Here is a 16,695-nt window from a genome sequence, read left to right as displayed (position 1 = left end):
ACCTCATCTCAGAAGTAATATCTCAGTCCAGCCCACATTCAAGGGGAAGGGATTACACAGGGTATGAATATCAGAGACAGGTATCATTGGGGCCATCATAGAGGCTACCTAAATTTTTGACCATTTTATAGACACAGATGTTGAAAACTAGAGAAGGCAAATTTTCCCAAGTTACACAGTTAAAAGCAAGATAGAGTAATTCTGATTCCCTAACCAGCACCCTATGAGAACCACTGATAAATTTAAATGTAATAACACCATATTAACAAATTGAAGGATAAAAACCATATGATCATCTCAATAGATGTAGAAAAAGCTTTTGACAAAATTCAACACCTATTTATAAAAGTTCTCCAGAAAGTAGGCATAGAGGGAATCTACCTCAACAAAATAAAGGCCATATATGACAAACCCACAGCCAACATCATTCTCATTGGTGAAAAACTGAAACCATTTCCTCTAAGATCAGGAACAAGACAAGGTTGCCCACTCTCACCATTATTATTCAACATAGTTTTGGAAGTTTTAGCCATGGCAGTCAGAGAAGAAAAAGAAATAAAAGGAATCCAAATTGGAAAAGAAGAAGTAAAACTGTCACTGTTTGCAGATAACATGATACTATACATACAGAATCCTAAAGATGCTACAAGAAAAGTACTAGAGCTAATCAATGAATTTGGTAAAGTAGCAGGATACAAAATGAATGCACAGAAATCTCTTGCATTCCTATACACTAATGATGAAAAATCTGAAAGAGAAATTAAGGAAACACTCCCATTTACCATTGCAACAAAAAGAATAAAATACCTAGGAATAAACCTACTTAGGGAGACAAAAGACCTGTATGCAGAAAACTATAAGACACTGATGAAAGAAATTAAAGATGATACCAACAGATGGAGAGATATACCATGTTCTTGGATTGGAAGAATCAATATTGTGAAAATGACTATACTACCCAAAGCAATCTACAGATTCAATGCAATCCCTATCAAACTACCAATGGCATTTTTCACAGAACCAGAACAAAAAATTTCACATTTTGTATGGAAACACAAAAGACCCCGAATAGCCAAAGCAATATTGAGAAAGAAAACAGAGCTGGAGGAATGAGCCTCCCTGACTTCAGACTATACTACAAAGTTACAGTAATCAAGACAGTATGGTACTGGCACAAAAACAGAAATATAGATCAATGGAACAGGACAGAAAGCCCAGCGATAAACCCATGCACATATGGTCAACCTTATCTTTGATAAAGGAGGCAAGAATATACAATGAAGAAAAGACAGCCTCTTCAGTAAGTGGTGCTGGGAAAACTGGATAGCTACATGTAAAAGAAAGAAATTAGAACACTTCCTAACACCATACATAAAAACAAGCTCAAAATGGATTAAAGACCTAAATGTAAGGCCAGACACTATAAACTCTTAGAGGAAAACATAGGCAGAACACTCTATGACATAAATCACAGCAAGATCCTTTTTGACCCACCTCCTAGAGAATGGAAATAAAAACAAACAGATGGGACCTAATGAAACTTAAAAGCTTTTGTGCAGCAAAGGAAAACATAAACAAGATGAAAAGACAACCCTCATAATGGGAGAAAATATTTGCAAACGAAGCAAATGACAAAGGATTAATCTCTAAAATTTACAAGCAGCTCATGCAGCTCAATATCAAAAGACAAACAACCCAATCCAAAAATGGGCAGAAGACCTAAATAGACATTTCTCCAAAAAAGATATACAGATTGCCAACAAATACATGAAAGGATGCTCAACATCAATAATCATTAGAGAAATGCAAATCAAAACCACAATGAGGTATCACCGGCCACCTCTGATGGCTGGTCAGAATGGCCATCAACAAAAAATCTACAAACAGGGCTTCCCTGGTGGCGCAGTGGTTGAGAGTCCACCTGCCGATGCAGGGACACGGGTTCGTGCCCCGGTCCGGGAAGATCCCACATGCCACGGAGCAGCTGGTCTCGTGAGCCATGGCCGCTGAGCCTGCATGTCCAGAGCCTGTGCTCCACAACAGGAGAGGCCACAGCAGTGAGAGGCCCACGTACCACAAAAAAAAAAAAAAAAAAAAACAAAAAAACTACAAACAATAAATGCTGGAGAGGGTGTGGAGAAAAGGGAACCCTCTTGCCCTGTCGGTGGGAATGTTAATTGATGAAGCCACTATGGAGAACAGTATGGAACTCCTTAAAAAACTAAAAATAGAACTATCATATGCCCCAGCAAACCCACTACTGGACATATACCCTGAGAAAACCATATTTCAAAAAGAGTCATGTACCACAGTGTTCATTGCAACACTAGTTACAATAGCCAGGACATGGAAGTAACCTAAGTGTCCATCGACAGATGAATTAATAAAGAAGATTTGGCACACATATACAATGGAATATTACTCAGCCATAAAGAGAAACAAAATTGAGTTATTTGTAGTGAGGTGGATGCACCTAGATTCTGTCATACAGAGTGAAGTAAGTCAGAAAGAGGAAAACAAATACTGTATGCTAACACATATATATATATGGAATCTAAAAAAAATGGTTCTGATGAACCTAGGGGCAGGAAAGGAATAAAAGCACAGACATAGAGAATGGACTTGAGGACATGGGGAGGGGGAAGGGTAAACTGGGATGAAGTGAGAGAGTGGCACTGACATATATACACTGCCAAATGTAAAACAGATAGCTAGTGGGAAGCAGCTGCATAGCACAGGGAGATCAGCTCAGTGCTGTGTGACCACCTAGAGGGGTGGGATAGGGAGGGTGGGAGGGAGGCTCAAGAGGGAGGGGTTACGGGGATATATGTATACATATAGCTGATTCACTTTGTTATACAGCAGAAACTAACACACCATTGTAAAGCAACTATACTCCAATAAAGATGTTAAAAAAATTTTAACGTAATAAATATTTTCAAAAAGTCAGGAGATATCTTTTTGCCTTGCTACGTGCCAGATACTGTTTAATTGCTTTACATATGTCAACCCATTTTATCTGTAAAACAACCCTATACGGTAGGTCTGCTTATTATATACATTTTACAGATGAGAAAAATGAGGAATAGAGAATTACAGTAACTTTCTCAGGGTCATATAGCTAAAGTGCGTCAAGGCTGGCATTCAAACCCAGCAGTCTGGCTTGAGAGTTTTGCTTCATAACCGGTACTCTGTACCACATGCTTCTCATACATAAGAAAACTAAAGCATTTGACTGTCTTCAATTCATCAAAATCCATTTTGTATCTCTTGATTTTTTAAACTCAAAGCAAGAGAGGAAGTAATGTTATTTTAAAAACTGTCTGGTGAGGAAACTTTCATCTAACGGGCAAAAATACCTACGATTAAAAATCATACCCATTGCATGTACTGACCTCCAGTGAGAAGACAATTGGGCAAGCATGTGTCCGTTGGTTGGATCTGCTCTAGACAGAATGTCTCATAGCTGACTATAATGTTCTCAGGTGAATAGCCCTTCCCCCTTTCAAAGGAATAAGAAAGCCACACACACAGAGAATGCCATCCAGTGCATGGGAAATACTTCCTCTCTCTTTCTTCTTTCTAGCTTATAAAAGTTCCCCTTCCAAATGGTAATAAGTCACTTCAGAGAATGCATTTTCTAAAGGATGATTGCCCTCCTTGAGTAGTGGTGCACTTAAGGCAGGCATGCAATAATCCCTAGAAATATACTGCCTGGAGTGTCTTACTGGTTAATTAGAGCTGGCACTGGGCCACTGCTTCTCAGCCTTGAATCAGTGCAAGAGCACTGGAAGGAGGCAGGGGTATTAAAAGTGTTATTTCAGGGGGATATAAAGCAATGGCACCATGCCAGTCTGCAGAAAATAAAGCCAAACATTCCTGTTACCACAATAAAATGTCAAAATGCCTGGCTTTATTGTAGTCAGAGATTAAATCGATCACTGTGCCCATGATCAGGGTTTAAATATGATCTCTGTTGTTCTAAAAGACTTTACAATCATTACTCACAGGACAACTATAAAAGTAAACATAACTTCCCCCAAAAGTATTTATTGAATGGAAGGAGGAAGCCATCATTATAATTATGTAAACATATTCTCTTACTTCCATAAATAGCCTACCATCTATTTTTTTTAATAGTACTACATTTTATCAGAGAGTAAATGGATAGTCCATAGGAACTAGATGAAAAATGTCTGTGGCTCCAGCTGACACCCCCCAGCTTCCACATGTGCTCAAGAGGCTTCCAGAGAAGTTTTACAAGTAACAGCAACACATTACAATGTATTGATATGGCAAATTTTACTTTTTTATAATCCCTACATTAGTAATGTCCTATTTCAGTTTTGAGACAGTCTATCTGGGGGCTACAGCACCCTATAAACTAGATCCTTTGTTCTTTCCTCAATAATTGATTCCCATTTCTCCATCTCTTATAGTAGTGGAATTTATTCCTGATTATCTCAACCTCTACTGGAACAGAATTTCTTGACCATAATCCAGCCTTTCCATGAGTTGGTCCTAAAACACTGCTATTGGTTCTCCTCGATGCTGGCTACCTATCCACTTAGAGCTCTATCAGTTACCTATTTTGGAATTTCTTTAATAGACATTCTGAGTCTCTGACTAAAACTGATTATTTTGCCAATGGTACTTGCACCTCACCTCTTCCTTTCTCATGTTGATCATTTTTAATTTTTAGATGGCTAGTTAAAAATTGCTAGACCAGTAGTGACAACCTGAAAACAACTGACATTTTTCTACTCCCATATGCAAATCCCTGCAATCTCACCAGGTGTGTTTGGGTTCTTATCCTGGCCATCTCTTGGCCAGCCCCTGCTACCACCATCCAACACAAAGTCATGACAAATGAATAGGCAGTAACAAGATCCTCCAATATTCAGAAGAGGTAATGTTTTCAGGTAGTGCAGGAAAGAAAGTTCTAAATTTCACAAATACTGCATAAAAATTCATTGTAAAAACATAGGTAAGAGAATACCTCAACTGGAAACTGTGTGTTTTATATGATGCTATGAGATTAAGTTAAATAAAATTTCAGTGCTCATGCTTAAAAAAAAAAAAAAGTTAGCCTAATCTTAAATTGCCAGAAGGCATGGCAGCTGGGGCTTCAAACCTATGCTACATTTTAATTTTTTATGGAGACAGAATAAATTGCTTTATTTTTTCAAACTGAAGTACGTAAGAAAAACTACAGGCAGATCCTAGAGCGCCAGTGAAGAACAAAGCAAGCTCCTTAATTTAAACTCTTCCTTACCAAAGTATTTCAACTTGTCCACTGACAGAATTGTCCATAAGAAGAGATCTTTGTTTTTACAGTGAAAGTCAATGGAAAAATATATATGATTTTCTTTATAAACAAACTTTCACAATCATTGGACACCTACATCCTTCTTCCAAAATCAGGCTCTGTCTAAACGAACAATTTATTGAGTCTCAGGTATGTTCTCATGGACAATGAACCCACTCTCCCTACCAGCAGCAATGTACCTAGACACCTAGAATCTGAAAGAAATTTTTATTGGAAGTCAAGACCAGTCATATAATTTGTGGGTCCCAGGCAGAATGAAAATCCTGGGTCCCTCTACCAAATTTTATTAAAAATTATTAAGAATTTCAAGGCAGCAATGGCAAATGCAAGGCCCCGCTAAGTGTGAAGTCCTGAGGAACTGCTTCAGTGTCATATACATGGCTGTGCTGGGAATCTAAAACACCATATGTAAAATGCAATTGAATATATATGCTCAGTATCACTGTTACATAGGCACAGTTTTTTTAATGTATACAGGTAACCTGTTAATTCAATCCTTTTTAGTCAATTCAGCAACACAAACAAAAGCATCTTCACTCCCACTGCACCAACAAAAAGACAATTACCTTACAACAGGAGAATTCATCCTCAGCTAACTGGTACTCATGCCTTTTGGCAAAGCTGGTGCATGTTCTAACACTAAGGCAGTATTTTAAGAATATATCTATGCATGTGTTTTAGTCTGTTGAAGAGAGTTATTAGTTTGTAAAACTTTTTGAAAAAGGAAGACATGGCAAGTAAAGAAAAAAATGGGTGTGTTGGGGGAAGGAGTCCATGGAGGTACTAATGGCAGAGACTGGGCTTCCAGGTTCCAGCTGAGTCTTTTGGGCATCATGTTTTGGAATGCCACATTGGCAGTGCATAGATATTCGGAAATACTATAAACCACCACAGGCTCTTCTGTTTTTCTTTAAGCAGTGTATATTTCTCCACCATGCTGATCTGGGAAAACAATTGACATCAGTCTTGACAGTGCTGGAGTGGCAGGTTACAAAGAGTCTCCTGGTGGAGAGAAGCAAAGGGCAGGAGATGCCATAGGCTAAGTTACCTTATTACTAATATCTGCCCAACAAGGATTGGAGTGAGATTTATGTGCTGAGAAATCAAGTAATCATTGATGTTCCAGGCAAGCAGTGCCAAAGCTTGGATTTTACTGGATCATATCAAGTGAGGGAGAAGAAACAGATGTATCTTCCCAACTGGGAAAAAGGAGACAGGGTTATAGCTCAGAAAGAAACTATGTGTGATGCATATGTGCCTGATTACACAAAGATGCCTTTCCCTTTCACATATATCTAGAATATTCATTTCAATGTTTGTGTATTGCTTGATATTCTATTAGCTTGGGGGAAAAAATGACTGTTCCTATAAATGTCATCATGGAATAGAATTATAACTTGTTTGTTCAGATAACTTTTGTTTATCTCCTTGAGTTATTCCAATACTGACAGAGACTCATACCACTCTCTTACCTCCATCCAAACATGTAGTCAGAAAACGTTCTTAGGAAAGTATCTTTTTCTTGTTTTCTTAGCACAAAATACTGTTTTCTCTCTTTTTTACAATCTCCTGACTTTATAGTCACTTTGTATTTTTAGAGTATTTAAAAGCCTTGAGACATAATATTTTTTTCACTGAACAAGTCATGTATGAGTATCTATTATGTGAGAAGCACCGTTTTTGCTCTGTAATTTTAGGTATTAGTTCAGCATTTATCACTGACTCACTGAATGAAAAGTTTTACCTTTAAAAATAGAGTCAAAGACACTCAACAATATAAAATGAGAATATTGTGTACTAATCCCTGAAACAGAGAACTGTGGTTGTCTTTAGGTTTAAGACCAAAGGAGGACTGCATGACTCTTATATCCCCCTCACTCAGCAACCTTTGTGTGCGATTTCCCTCTATATTCATTTTTAACTAAGTCTATAAGTTTGGAAGAGACCATAGTCAGCTCTAGGAATTAACAGTAAAATTTTAAAATTCCTTTCTACACTAGAATACTGTAAATCTAATCCTCTTACTCTCAATAATTCCATAGTTTATGTATACGTAGAAAATTTCCGTTTACTTTCTTACCTTCCCTCCTTTCCTTCCTTCCCTCCCCTCCTTCTTTTCTTCTCATTTGTATTAAGTTCTTGTGCTTTCAAGCTTCTCTAGGGATCACGCGACTTTCTAGGACCATTCTGACTTACACCCTGGTATCTAGGAATATACTGATGGGGATAAACAGGAGGCTGGACATTATTTGCACTCTTCCTTGATTGATGGGGGTTATTGGGTTGCTTACATGCTCTTTACTTATTCAACATCCAAAAGTCAACCACTATAAAAACACATATTTAGATGTCAATGATGTAAGCTGAATTCACACAGCCGTTAAGTTGAAATTGGCAGCACTAACAGTGGTCCCCTCCACCTTAGATATCTTAAATGGTTTAGACAACTATTTTATTCAGGTAGTGATAAGTCAATACATGTTCTGGGTCACAGTACTACTTCAAGATGACAATGAGTATGTGATTTTTTTTTTTCCAGAGTAGCCATAAATTAATGTTTTTGTTTTTGTTTTGTTTTGTTGCTTTAAGAAGCTTATGGGAGAAAAAAATAGTCTCAACTTCCTGATTTTTTTTCCCACTCCCTCTCATAGTTAAAAACTGACTGCCTGTTGTCTTTGTTTTTGTAGGAGCACCATATCCTCACTGCATTTCTTCAGCCATATTAACAGTTTATGAGATGCTTTATCCAAAAGAACATAAATGAAGTAAATTTAGTCATTTCTGTCTTCCTTCTTTTACATGTGCGATTGGATTTCTGAATTCCATGGTAACTACAGAAACAGATGTGTTGAAATATACTTAGTTTTCTTTAAAGGAAAAAAGAACACTATTTCCATCGATCATTATTTTTCCTCTATTGACATGAATTTAGAAAACCGTGCTACTAATTTTGCAAAATTGTGATGTTAAAGATTCTAAAAACCTGAGTGCTTTCTCTTTTACCTAGAGTTTTTAGTTATCATATAACATTTGGTCTACTTCACACTTCATTGACTAAATAGGAATTATCTGTTATCATTCATTATGTAGGTTATTGTCAACTTGAGATACTTGCCCTTAGTAAAACTGCAGCAGGAAGGGCTACATAATTTATGAGGCCCAGTGCAAAATAAAAATGTGAGGTCTCTTGTTTAAAAAGGATGAAGAATTTCTAGACAGTTACAGTAGAGCATGAAACCAAGTTCAAGACCCTTCTAAGTGTAGGGCTCTATGCAGCTGCACAGATGGGATACCCATGGAGGCAGCCTTGAATGGTGGCATATCTCAGCTAACTTCTAAATCCTATGCTCTATAATCACATTTCCTACCACCAGTCTGCACCAGAGATGTGCAAACTTCAACAGATTTGGAGCTTTTATTTCTATTTCCACATATTAAGGAGGTATATGTTTTCACAGATTACTTTGACTAAGATTTTTTTTTTTTTACATTTCATGAGCTTTTGGGCCTCACCCAGGTTGATAAATATCTCAGGAATATTATTCTAAAATGGAAGAGTTCCAATATCTCATGTGAACATACTGGGGTGGGGGAAAGTAAAGCCTTCCGATTTGGGATTTATTCATGTCATTTGGAAAGTTTTCCCCTAAGTTTGCATGAATTGATTTTGGTGAAATACAATTTTTTTGTTGAGAACACACAAATAAGATTCACAGAACAGGGCTTCCCTGGTGGCGCAGTGGTTGAGAGTCCGCCTGCCAATGCAGGGGACACGGGTTCGTGCCCCGGTCCGGGAAGATCCCACATGCCGCGGAGCAGCTGGGCCCGTGAGCCATGGCCGCTGAGCCTGCGCGTCCGGAGCCTGTGCCCCGCAACAGGAGAGGCCACAACAGTGAGAGGCCCGCGTACCGCAAAAAAAAAAAACGATTCACAGAATAATAACCAAAACTTTCACAAGAAGCCATGTAGTCATTCATTAGTCAGTCTGGTCGTCTCCAGTCAGCATTTTTATTCCCCAGGTGTAGACCTTCATAAAGAAGGTGGTCCAAAAAAGAAAAAAGGAGATAGTCTATAAGGCAAATGCTGTCATCTAGAGAGAGAGAGAAAAGAACATACAGACAGTGGTAATTTTCCAAGTATAATTCATATAAAACTAGAAAGCCTCTGTCAGAATTTCACATCTCAGAATGTAAAAATTTTCCAAGGAGAAATCATCCTTTAGAAGAAATCAGCATTTTGTAAAAAGGAGCCATTAAGTATTCCCTGAACTTGAGGTGAAGGGTCATTCTGTTAATAATTTTGTATAATAGAATCTATCAAGAGATTTTTTTTTAATTTTAAGCAGGAACTTTTAAAGATGGTACTCTTAAGTCCATGTAAAATAACTGCATGAGAGCCAATTGTTTTAGCTGTGTAAAAAGTAAATGACTATATAGCATCATGTTTAAACAAATAAAAGAAGTTAAAAGAAGGTTGAATTATCTGTAGTATATTGGTCAGTTTACCTTGTTTTCATGATACAGTACAAAGACACTCCATTTACTCTGGCTTTAAAATGACACGAACTGTAAAATCAAACAGACAAATACCAAAGGAATCACTAAAAATATCTGAAAAACCAAGGGAAAAGGTAGGGATCTAGCCTGTCTCTATATATTAGTTGTGCAGACATTTAAACAATTTACTTTATAAGAATGAATTGTGCAGACTGAGATAGCAATACCCAAATCAATTCACTTAGATATTCCCCCAAAACATTTCTAGTACACGTTTCCCCTGATATCCAAAAGTAGGACATCCCCATGTAACCTTTCATAAGCCAAAATGGAGTAAAGCAAAGAAGCAGTACCTTCAAACACGTCTTGCTAACGGACACACAAAATAAATTGAGAAAAATCACAGATGCTCACAGACACAGGTCAAAGCTATCGCAGCTTGATGCTGAGATGGTGAATGTAGAGTGGTACCACCTGAGTTGGTGGTACCACTCTCACTGCTAGGGGTGTCCGCTGCCTCTCTAACAGCTCATTGCAAACCAAAGGCCAAACACTATTTTTGCTTTTTTCGTAAAAGTGAAAATCCTCTTCCAATTTCTTTCCATTATGGAAAACAGGTACTGATGAAGGTCTTCCGTAAAAGCAAAGTGGCATAAAACAAACTTTTGAAAAGTGGGAGGTGCCTGTAGATCTTATTAACATACACGCTGCCTAGATTACTGGAAAACAATCAAATTGTTATTTAAGGAATATCCTAAATCATTTTAAAATTTAAGCAGTATGAACTGAAGTAGGTTCTATTGTTCTTTTTTTTTCAGTTGTCAGTATTTGGTTCTGTGAAAAGTTTTGAAATTTAATATTGCACTGTAAATTTGAAATTTTTCTGAGCTATGTATTTCTCTGAGATATATTTTGATAATACATTTATATGTGTGCTTATATATTATACATACACTTGATATACTTAAAATCATAAAAATAAGCAAACTGAAATCTTCCATTTAAATTTGTTTAAATAGAAGGGCTCAGGCTTCTTCTTATCTAATAAGATATCATTAATTGAGTAACGTTAAAGCGTTATTCATTCATTCATTTAGCAGATACTTATTAAGTACCTACAATATACCAGGTGATGTCATAAGTGTTAGGGATGCTGCAGAGAATATAGGTGCATAGTTCCATGTAAACCTCATAATATCCCATAAGCAGTAACTGTTTCCATTTTACAAAAACTTGCTCGAGAACTTACTGCTGGCGAGTGAGGGAGTGGATTTAAATTCAGTCTCTGCTTACTTAGAAATCATGTTTTTATGTCACTTTTGGTGCCTCCCATATAGTTAGCCCTTCCTGTGCTGATGAAAGTTTTAAGAAAAAAGTTTTGATTTTCAATAACTTGACAAGCTGTGACAGGTGAATTACCAGTGCAGCTCTTGGAAAGTTTATTATAGTTTGGTCAAAACACTTAAATCCTTCACAAGCAACATCTCTAGTCATTAGGGAAATGCAAATCAAAACCACAATGAGATACAACTTCACATCCGTTAGGATGACTAGTATCAAAAACAAACAAACAGAAAATAAGTGTTGATGAGGAAGTGGAGAAATTGGAACCCTTGCGCATTGTTGGTGGAAATACAAAATACTATACCTCCTGTGCAAAACGGTTTGGTGATTTTTCAAAAAGTTATGCATAGAATTATTCCATATGATCTATGAATTCAACTCCTAGGTGTATACCCAAAAGAAATGAAGGCAGGGATTCAAATAGATACTTTTATACCAATGTTTATAGCAGCATTATTCATAACAGCCGAAAGGGGAAGCAACCCCAGTGTCCATACACAGATGAATGGATAAATAAAATGTGGTACATACACACAATAGAATATTATTCACCTGGTATATATATACAATGGAATATTATTCACCTTTAAAAAGGAATGAAGTTCTGATACATGCTACAACATGGATAAACCTTTAAGAAACTATGGTAAGTGAAGTAAGCCAGGCATAAAAGGAAAAATATTGTATAATTCCACTTATGTGAAATACTTAGAACAGGCCAATTCATAGATACAGATAATAGAATAGAGGTTACTGGGATCTAAGGGAAGGGGAATGGGGTGGGTGGAGGAGTTTCTGTTTGGGATGATGAAAAAGTTGTAGAAATAGTGGTGACAGTTACACAACAATGTAAAAGTACTTAATGCCACTAATATGTACACTTAAAAATGGTTAAAATGGGAAATTTTATGTTATGTATATTTTATTACAATTTTTAAAAAATCCTCCACAGGTAGTAATGGAGTTGTATGCATCCCAAGAACACTGAGAACTGGAAAGGGCAGGCAAGCGATCAGAAAAGAGGATGAAAATATAACACTATTTTTAAATAAAGAAGCAAACAATTTGCCTATTTCAAAATTTCAATAAGGTCTTCCCCTAAATACATAGCTTAGAATAAATTTCTTATCCTTACTATAAGTAATCATCCATAAATGTCAGAAAAAATATATCCACTTTAGCAGAAGAAGTCAGACAAGATCAAACAGAATGCATTTGGGGTGATGGTTTATATTAGGATATTATTCTTTGACTTAACTTGTCTGAAGAATGTAACACTAGTTAACCTTCTTAAAAGATCACCATGTGGGAAAATGGGCTTTCACGAAAAAGGAAGTATTAAAGGCTTTTTTATCTTCTTCATTTTCTCAATGTCTTATTTTCTCAATCTCACATTGAGATACAGATTCTCTCTCACTCATATGTGTATGTGTGTGTGTTCTAAAAATGACAGAACACACTAATAAGAATTTCTGTATTCATCAATCTTATCCATGTGTACTAAGCAATTTCTTCCCAATATAATTTTGTATTAGAAGAAGTTCAATAATTTAAGGTGGAATGTAGTGTTATTCCCCTATAAAAATGCAATATATTATGAAGTATCCATGTCAGAGACTTCAAAAATTATATTTCTATATGGTACTCAATAAAAAGCTATTAAATCAACATCTTAATATCTGACACTTAATTGACAACCATGCATGCCTACTGTTGACATCTACCTGGTTTTATGTGAACCCAAGGACGACTGGCATCAGTTAAGTGTTAATATCCTTATATGCAATTCACAACTAAGTTCATAAATTCATATTTTCTTTTTCTTTTCAACATTCCTTTTTTTTCTGTTGACTATTCCTATACATATTAATGTAGGTCCAGAATCTGAAAGCTTAAAATAAATTATGCCAAATGAAAATAAATTTGAAATTCAGTTTAACTGGGAAGGATCTCAATTGTTACACATCTTTAAAATTCACCAGGACTAATATTATATGTCATTATTTTTAATATAAGCCTAAAAAGCTAAAGAAAATTATGGAAGCAGATAGATTTTTCTGAACTTATATATAAATATGAAGCATCTATTACTTATGGGAACATCTATCCTATTCCTTAATACATGCTCAGAATAACTCTAATGCAAAAGGGTTAAATGATGAAAAATACATGTACTGAAGTAGTATTTCCTGGGTTCAAATCCTGGCTCTGCCATTTATTAATTGTGTGAAAAACTACTTTCCTTTTCTTGTCTTAGTTTCCTCAACTATAAAATGGAAATAACATACTCATGGTGGTGTTGTGAAAAGTCAATAAAGGACTTAAAGCAGTATTTGACACAGAATAAGCAGGTGACAAATATTATGTATTATTATTGGTTCCCTTTTCAAAATCAAGAGAATTGGGGCTGGAAATCAGGTACTTTCCACACCGAAGTTATACATGTAGTAAGATGTATAGTCAGATGCTAATTCTCTTCTAATTCTTGTTATTTTAGAGGAAAAAAGGAAACTATCTATAGGATACTTCATCATTGGAAGGTTATGATTATTAAAATTATATCAATGGCATTTAGGTAGGATACTTTAAAACACTTGTTGCTTCTACTTGGCATTATAATAACAAAATTTTATTGAGGAAAATGATTAATGAAATTTTGAAGTCAAGGTATCTCTCTTCCTGCAGACAGCCAAAGCACACAAGAATATTTTTTGACAATCATTCATATAATTTAAAGTTTTTCTTTTGTAATATTCTTTGTAATAACTCAGCTGTTTTAACCAAAAGCCAACTTTATGGTAAATAACAATAAACAGATGAAGTTCTAGTTTGGTCTGTAAAATATTTGTTGGTGAGTTTATTAGAATAAAATCTTAGGAACAATCTCCCCAGTCATAAGTTATTCAGGTTTTGATGTTAGTAAAGATCCAATGTCCTCCCACATATTTTATGGAGTTTAGCATAAACCCAAATATATTTTAAACCTTCAGTAATTACTCTACCCCCAAAAAATGTTCAATATAAATATTATTGACTAAGATAAAAGTACTGGGAAAATATTAGGGTAAAAGTTTCAAGAAAGTTAACAAGGTTATATTATCATAAACAAGGCAGTCCATCCTCTTCCAAAGCAAAGCAAAGTCATCCCTGCTCAGGGCGATTTCATGAAGATATTTTCTTATGTGATTGACTAATGTTTGGTTTTGCTTGTTTTTGTGCTATGGGAGTTTAATATGTTTCCATCTACCATGATTTTGCCCTCCTCCCTGAAACAATAAACTCTACATTCTACTAACAGTATCAGCTACAAAAAATTAACCAAGCTAACTTTTACTTTTACTAGCTAACTTTTACTTTTACTGGCTTGTTTTCTTGGACTACAAACATGATGAGATGAGATACACTCCTGACCCCCTGGACCATCAAGTCAAGTCATAAGACTGAAATGACTGGCATTTATGGCAAGATCTATTGTCAAAGCATTGTTTAAAAACTAAATGAGGAAATGTCTCTCACCTACTATGATAGGATAGTAAGTTATTCTATTGTTTAGAATCTGGGCTAACATTTAGTGCTTAATTTTTTTAAGCTTTAGGGTGATTTCTATACTTATCTAATATCTAAAACTTTTTGATAAATTTGAATAAGGTTTTTTCTTTTTTTCCTTGTACTTCACATTTTTACCAAAGCTCCTTTTAGACAAAAAGTAAATGAGCTTTTCTATATTCAAATACAATGTTTTTCAACATCTGGGTTGGAGGTTTGAGAGGAGGGAAGGAAGAAGGCAGATACAATATCCCAAGTCCAAAAATCATCTAAACTGAGATAGAAAGTAGCAGCAGGAAATTAATACCAGGTTTAAAAGAAAAAAAATGCTAATATAATGAAGCAAATGTTGAGCCAGATGCTACATATGAAAGAGCCTCTCTCCTGAGAAGTGCTGGCCACTTCTATAATATCCAAGTGGCCCGATCAGAGTTGATGACCTTCCTAAAGTTCCAGACTGAAACAGTAATTGAATTATTCTTGGGATTTGGCTTAAGAAAATTTTAGACTTGCAAAACCCACCATATTTCTGTTTTGTATTTGTCAAAAGGGATGGAATTTCTTCAAATCAATACATTTCACTTGAAAAGCCAAGTCTGTCATTTTTCTGTTGTTACCCTTTGCTCATATACAAAAACTGTATTATTATACTTGTATTATTCTAAAGCCCACGATCAGACTTTATTTCAATATATTTTCAAGTCAAAAACTTAATTATAACTTTTGGAAATATGAATAATATTAGCATTTATCTGCCTGGCCATTCAGACACAGACTAAATCAGTTCTGAGACACAGATGTTTAAACTGAAGGAAAATATCAAAATTCTCCTTAGATACATATTAATTAATCTAATTTTTATAGTCATAATTGGCTTGTGAGAAAATCTGATAAATGTACTATAACTTTGGAAGCAATAGTAAAAACAGAATAACAAAAGACCAATCTTTTGGGAACCCCATTACTGGAACTGAATATGATAATGGTGATTAAAATGCTTCATAGAAAGTTTACCAGTCTAACCAGACTGAAAAGTAACCCAGTAATTTCAACAACATTGTTAAATCGTTAGCAAATTCCTTTGGTGAACTTCTTGACATGAACTATAGAGCAGCCTATTAAAAATTCACCAGCATGCAAAGCGTATGTATACTTGCATGCCTTCAACCAAGCTTATTAAGGTCTACACTCATATGTTTTCAAATATACTACATAAACCCCTGGAGGGCCAAGGCCAAGGCCAGATGTGGTATTTTATCTGCATTCTACCCTTGTCTGTCCCTTTGCTAACATCTCCCTGAGCACTGTACACAGTTCAGCATGCAGTGTCAAATAATTGTTACAGAGTGCACACATAATATATGGTATCCATGAAATGCAGATATTTCAAGTATTTTAAATGTACATCAAATTAACTAAAAGAGAACACAGTGGGGAAAAGTAAAGCAAATTTTATATACTTTCACTTAATTTTCCTGTTACTGAATGTTCAAAATCAACTATTTCAAGAGGACTATACATGGAACACAAACTTTTCTAACCATGGAAATGAGAGATAATTTCAGTTCCTGGAAGTAACTAAAGATAAATTACCAAAGACAACCGATCTCTTTTTTTCCAGCACTTCATCAAATACAAAACTTAAAATTACTTAAAAAGCATTGTGGTAATATGTTGCTCCAAAATGTTGTCAGTTAGAAAACACATTTTATCATTTGACAAGCCTTTATTTCCCCAGCCCTCCTTCATCATTAAAAAAAATACTTCTGTAGTTTGATGCATTTTTCCAGAGAGCAATAAATAGGTTAGATCATAAGTGACTTTATCCACTGACATACAGACTGACTGATGGAAACTTCTAACAGCCTTAAGACTTTAAGCCTTGGTACAAGGGTTTACATCAGACCCTTCGCAGGAGAGGAAAGCCATTTAATCCTAAGAACTTGCTAAACTTTCTACAAGATAAACCAGAGATTTTGT

General features: G+C 35.6%; 1 protein-coding gene across 1 annotated transcript in view; it reads right to left on the bottom strand.

Moving 5' to 3' along the window:
• LOC109548747 (uncharacterized) overlaps positions 1–16,695 on the bottom strand; it is a 680,792-nt gene that overhangs the window by 229,972 nt on the left and 434,125 nt on the right. The window contains exon 14 of the mRNA XM_073804971.1: positions 9,835–9,894. The gene's annotated coding sequence lies outside the window, so the exon portion shown is untranslated. The remainder of the gene's footprint in view (positions 1–9,834; positions 9,895–16,695) is intronic.

The sequence above is a fragment of the Tursiops truncatus genome, chromosome 5 (assembly GCF_011762595.2).
Source record: "Tursiops truncatus isolate mTurTru1 chromosome 5, mTurTru1.mat.Y, whole genome shotgun sequence".
NCBI classification, from domain to species: Eukaryota; Metazoa; Chordata; class Mammalia; order Artiodactyla; family Delphinidae; genus Tursiops; species Tursiops truncatus.
This window is presented reverse-complemented; position numbering and strand designations above follow the sequence as displayed.